Source organism: Panthera onca, chromosome A1 (assembly GCF_046562875.1).
Source record: "Panthera onca isolate mPanOnc1 chromosome A1, mPanOnc1 haplotype 2, whole genome shotgun sequence".
Classification (NCBI taxonomy): domain Eukaryota; kingdom Metazoa; phylum Chordata; class Mammalia; order Carnivora; family Felidae; genus Panthera; species Panthera onca.
In genome coordinates, this window is record NC_138339.1 from 221,120,117 (window position 1) to 221,126,223 (window position 6,107).

A 6,107-nucleotide genomic window follows, 5' to 3' on the forward strand; every position below is an offset into this window, starting at 1 on the left:
GAAGGGAGGTATTAAAGTTGGCCAAAGACCAAGTTGCATACAACATAAGGAGCAATCAGAGAAACAGTCGACACTGACTCCCCTGTTTGTGAACGTTCACCCCCATTTTCCTCCCCAGATTGTGCAGAAGGTTGTCTTTCATTGTGTGTCATTCTCAAACAAATCAGCTCTGTGTAATCATTCTCGTTCTCTTCATGCTTTCCTTGGAGAGCTTTCTATTCTGATGTCACTCTTCTATTTGAGTCACTTTTTCTTTTCTTTTCTTTTTTTTTTTTTAATTTTATTTTGAGCCCCTGATGCAGGGCTCGATCCCATGACCATGAGATCACAACCAGAGCCAAAATAAGGAGTCAGACGCTTAACCAACTGAGCCACTCAGGCACCCCTGAGTCACTTTTTCTAAATTTTCCATCTGTGAACCCCAACGGCTTCCTATCTGGGGAAGCAACTTTTAGGTCCCTCACTTCAACTCCCACCTAAGTCAGAAAGCATTTTCAATATACACTTTTATTTTCTCTTTAACTTTTTTCAGCATTCTAATTTTCCTGAAAATAATTTAAAAAATTTTTAATGTTTGTTTATTTTTGAGAGAGAGAGACAGAGCGCAAGCAGGAGGGGCAGAGAGAGAGAGGGAGACACAGAATCCGAACTGGCTCCAGGCTCTGAGCTGTCAGCACAGAGCCCGACGCGGGGCTCGAAGTCACAGACTGTGAGATCATGACCTGAGCTGAATTCGGACACTTCATCCACTGAGCCACCCAGGCACCCTGTTCCTGAAAATAACTTAAGAAAAAGAGAAGTGGGTTGCCTGAGTCCTGAACCGGCTCAGAGTCAGAAGGAGAATGAAAAGGCAGTCAACCCCTGACCCACACTACAACTGGGATGTACCTTGAGGACATTTCCCCAAGTGCAGTAATAAGACAGTCACCCGAGGACAAACACCGTAGGATTGCACTTACATGAGGTACCCAGAGCAGTCAAGCTCTGAGCCCAAAGGCAGTGCTGGTTGCCAGGAGCTGGGGGGGGGGGGGGCAGGGAAATGGGAGTTATTTTTCGTGGGCACATTTCTGTTGTGCAGGATAGAAAGGTTCTGGAGATGGATGGTGGGGATGACCGTACAACAGTTTGTCTCGTTGTTGTACTTGACGTTACTGAACTCTGCACTTAAAATGGCTAAGATGGTAAATTTTATGTTATGTGTATTTTGCCACAATTTTATAAATAAATAAATGAACAAATAAACTTCGTGGTCTAAGAGGCGAAGAAGAAGGAAAAAAAAAAATACAGTCAAACTCCTAAAGTTCAAAGGGCCCTGTGGGACTGGGCAGTTGTCCAAGGTGCTCCAGGAAAATGCTGGGGTGTCCTTGAGCTCCACATTCAGGGCTCCCAGGGGCTCTAGGGAGGGTGTGAGGACAAGACGTCCCTGCAGACTGCTTCCTCACTCCCTGGAAGGTTTCCAGCCTCAATCATTTTACTCAGGTCCAGTTGGAGCCTTGAGGGGAAGGAGTGATAACTTGTCATCATGTACCTCTTCCTGGTTGCCGAGTCCAGGATGGTCTCAACGTCCCCAGGGGTATATGTCACGATTGGGAAAATGCTCAACCCCACCTACCAGGGGTTTTCTCTTCCCTCTGCCCCTCCTCCCCCTACCATCTGCTAGCCTTTTTTGAGACCCTGGCCTCCCGTCAGAAACAGCGGCCTTCCCTCTGGCTCCTACCCCAACCCTGGCAGCTGGGTCTCTCTCGTCACCTAGAATTTTGAGACCAAAGACACTGGGTCAGACTCCTTATCTTTCTCACATATTTACTTGTCCAGATTACTTTTTTAAAGGTGATTTAGTTGAGTTTCCCAGGGGGAGAAATCCTCTGTCAATTCTGTTCAAGACTGCATTAAAGTCATAAATAAATTTGGAGAGATCCGGCATCATATGCTTATTTTTTCTGATTATTATCAATTCTAAAATTGTAAGTTGATTCCTTTTTTGTTTAGATAGGAAGTCAAATCATCTGCCAGTAACTATGGCTTTGCCCCTTCCTTTCTAGTATTTATACCTCCTGTTTTATTTCATTGTCTGATGTATTGGCTATCACTCACAAAATGGCAAATGCTTACCCACTTTGTCCTGTCCTTGATTTTAATAATATTTTCAGGGGTGATACATTCAAAATACGGTACTTAAAAACTGGTCAAGGGCCCTGACCCATCAGAACGGCAGCACCAGCCAATCGGAACAGATGCCAGTCGGAAGCTATCGGCATAGCTAAATCAATATGCAACGACCCAGGTGACAGGCACATAGTAAGTTCTGAGAGTTTTATCATCCAGCATGACATCATTTGTTGACCTCTAATAGATTTAAAACAATATTTTAATTCTTATTGTGCTACAAGCTTTTATCAGGATAGAGTCAAGGGTCTTCATAACTTGGTCTCAACCTATTTTCCAGGCTTCTATCTCTCAACATGCCTCAACACGAAGCTGCCTGATCATAAGCCTCCAGCAACTGTCTGTCAGTGATGGGGCACATCCAGTCGTGAAAAACAAGGGTTTCAGGATCTTAATGTTTCATTCCTTCTTATGGGTTACTCTGTGTCTGCGAAAACCTTCCCACTAATAACATGGAACACCATCGAGCTTTCGGGACTTAGCCGAGACATTCTTTCTGATGTCTTCCTTGACTATGTGCTTCCTGTGCACCTCTCAACAAGCAAGAGTTAGCCCCTTTCTCCTTTTCACCATCCCAGTGGCTCCTGGACACACTTCTGCGTGGTCAGCCTTTCATACCGTGTTTGTATTTGGTTGTTTCCATTTTGTCTGTATTTGTGTACAGGGAGCTCCTCTACCCTTACCACTGAGTGAGCAGAGGGTTTGATACTTAGTTAGTACTCAATACATATCTGTTGAATAAATGAGAGAGTGAGTAAATCTCACTCTAAGCATGAAGATTTATCACATAAAACCGACACATTTTAAAAATGTTAAATTTTCCTTCCTCTTAACTTACAATGCCATGAGGAAGAGCAGAGAAGAGCATCACGGTTGTGATTACCTATTGCTGTTTCCCCACTCCGAGCTACGTGGTGTAAAACAGTGCTCATTTATTATTATATGTCTCAGTTCTGGGAACTGACTGGGGTCCCGGACAGATGGAGGCTGAGGCTGAAGTCATGGGAGGGCTTTCTCACTCACATGCCGAGTGGGGGTGATGCTAGGTGGGGCTGTCAGCCAGAACACTACATGTGGCCTCTGCATGTGCCCTGGGCTTCTACACAGCGTGGCGGCTGGGATTTAAAAGCACATGTGCTGAGAGATGGAGAACCAGGGGAAGCTGAATCACTTTTTATGATCTAACCTCAGAAATAGTGGTTTGCTGGTAAATGTTTAACAACCACCTGTGTGTGCGTGTGTGTGTGTGTGTGTGTGTGTGTGTGTGTGTGTGTGTGTGTGTGATCCTAGTCCTTTCTGGCTTCTGCACCATAGATAATCCCACTGTGGCTGTTTCCAGGGTACTGGCATGACTTTACTGGGCACGGGGCTGGAGAAAGACATCCACCCTCACTGGAGAGCCGGTAGCATGGGCCCCAGCACATTACTGCTGACCAGTCACAAAGCATCGCTTCCTCTGTGCTCTCTTGGTTGAAGCAATCCAAAGATCCACCCAGGTTCAAGGGGGAGGGTACAGACTCTGCCTCTTGAGAGTGTTTTGAAAGTTCACAGTATAAGAAAAGTGTATGGAATAAGACAGCTCATTGAGGCCATCTTTGGGAAATCCACCTGCCTCAACCACCAAGAACAAAGAGATCCAAAGGAATGCACAGAAGAAAAGGTGGTGCACAGAAAGTCTCCAGAAGATAGGCTGGTGAGTAATCCTTTGGAGGAAGAGGATGGGAGGGGAAGGCAAAAGGATAACCTCTTCAAAGATAAAAATAATATGATGAGGAGGAACAAAAGAATAGAAATCACTTGTGGAGGAAATCTCCAAGTACAGATCTTTTCTCCTACTTTTATTTCAAACTATAGGAATAGATCTTCCTTCCTTCTTTCTTTCTTTCCTTCCTTCCTTCCTTCCTTCCTTCCTTCCTTCCTTCCTTCCCTTTTTCCTTCAATGACTATGTTTATTATATGCCAGACGCTGTTCTAAGTGCAGGAATGAAACAGTAAGCAAATAAAAAGCCCTTGCTGTATTGGTTTTCTAGGGCCACTGTAACAGAGTATCACAGACTAGTTGGCTTAAACAACAAATTTATTTTTCTCACAGTTCAGGGGGCTAGAAGTTCAAGTTGAAGGTGTTGGCAGGTTTGGTTTTTTCTGAGACCTCTCTCCTTGGTTTGTAGATGGCCATCTTCTCCTATGTCTGCCCATGGTCTTTCGTCAGTGCATGTTTGTGTCCTATTTCCTCTTCTTATAAGGACACCGGTCATTGGATTAAGGCCCACCCCAGTGACCTCATTTTAACTTCATTACCTCTTTAAGGACCCCATCTCTAAATATGGTCACATTCTGAGGTATTGGGGTTAGAACTTCAACATATGACATTCTGGGGGGCGCAAATCATCCCATAACACCCACCTGCATGCAGTATACATTGTAAGATCTCACATGGTGCCTTCCTACCAACATCATGTGGCTGTAGCCACTAAGAGGTAAAGTCAAAGCACTGTGACCTCAAGGCACATGTGGGCATGGTAATATTTGATGTATGGTTATGTTCATGTGTTTGTTTCCAATTTTAAGATTTTTTTTTGTTTTAGAATACATTATCCATTTACATTATTCAAAGACCAAAGCCTTCATGGAAGGTATTCACAGAAAAGTCTTGCTTCTACCCCTTCCCCTATACCATTTCCCTCAGAAATAACCATTTTTATTAGCTTGGTGTTTTTCTTCCAATATCCCTTTGTGCAAATATAAGCAAATACATAGGTATATATTCTTATTTTCTCCTTTATACAATATGTAGCAGTATTCTGCACCTTGTTGATGGTGATTTTTTCACTTTATATATCCTGGAGAACTCTCCATATCAACCTATAGAACCTTTGCTGTATTTTTTTAACAGCTGCATAGTACTCTGCTCGGTGACATGCCATAATTTATTTAAGTTGTCCCGTGTTGCTGGACAAGTGGATTATTTCCAATCTTTTGAAGTTACAAACAATACTCCAATGAACTGAATAACCTTTATAAGTATCATTTTGTACTTGAATAGGTGTACCTGTGGGATATACTTCCAGAAGTGGAATTGCTGAATCAAAAGGTAAATGCATCTATAATTTTGTTAGACACTGACAAATTCCCCTCTTTAGGGGTTGAAACATTTTGCATCCTGACCAGCACTGTACAAGGGGCCCTATTTCTATATAGTTGTGTTAACAGAGTGTATTGTTAAACTTTTGGATTTCTGCCAGTTTGATAGGTAGGAAACGCAATATTTATTTTCAATTGCATTTCTCTTTAAGTGTGGTTGGAAGTTTTTTCATAGAGTCATTTTTATTTGTCTACAACCAAAGTATTCACGTCCTTTGGTCATTTATCTATTGGGTTATGTGTTTCTGCTTTATTTCAGAAGCTCTTTGTAAAATGGGTGCTGTGAGTACAGCAGGAACAAAACAAAGTCTCTGCCTTCACAAGGCCAACTTCCCATGAATGATCCCTTTCTATAACTGGTACTGCTAGAAAGAATTCTCTTCTTTCAATACAGAGGCTGAGGCCATGGGCAGCAATGATTGATTACGTTGCCATTGTCTTCTTCTGTGAGCAATTTTCCGGGTTGACCTACTCTTCCAGGAAAATAATCTATATTCCTCATGGAATAAATCAATTTCCAAAAATAAGGGAATGTGCACTCTTGCAGTTATTAAAAATCATGTTCTCAGAAATATTTAAAGAAATGGGGAAGTGCTTATGATATATTACTGCATACAAAGACAAGCCACGAAGCACCAGGCACAGCACAAAACCAGTCTCACAGAATATATCTAGCCATAAGCATAAGAAAAAGAGTGGAAAACTGTACCCCAAATGTTTATAGTGGTTACCTCTGAGTACTGGGTTATGGATGATTTTAATTTTCTTTTTTATCCTTGCTCTGTTTCCTAATATTTTTC

General features: G+C 42.5%; 1 long non-coding RNA gene across 1 annotated transcript; it reads left to right on the top strand.

Moving 5' to 3' along the window:
* The first annotated feature begins 3,151 nt into the window (after window positions 1-3,151).
* Window positions 3,152-5,767, top strand: LOC132680299 (uncharacterized). Its single transcript, XR_009610619.3, has 3 exons — window positions 3,152-3,859; window positions 5,210-5,257; window positions 5,567-5,767. It is a non-coding gene; the product is annotated as an uncharacterized LOC132680299 (long non-coding RNA).
* The last annotated feature ends 340 nt before the right edge of the window (window positions 5,768-6,107 follow it).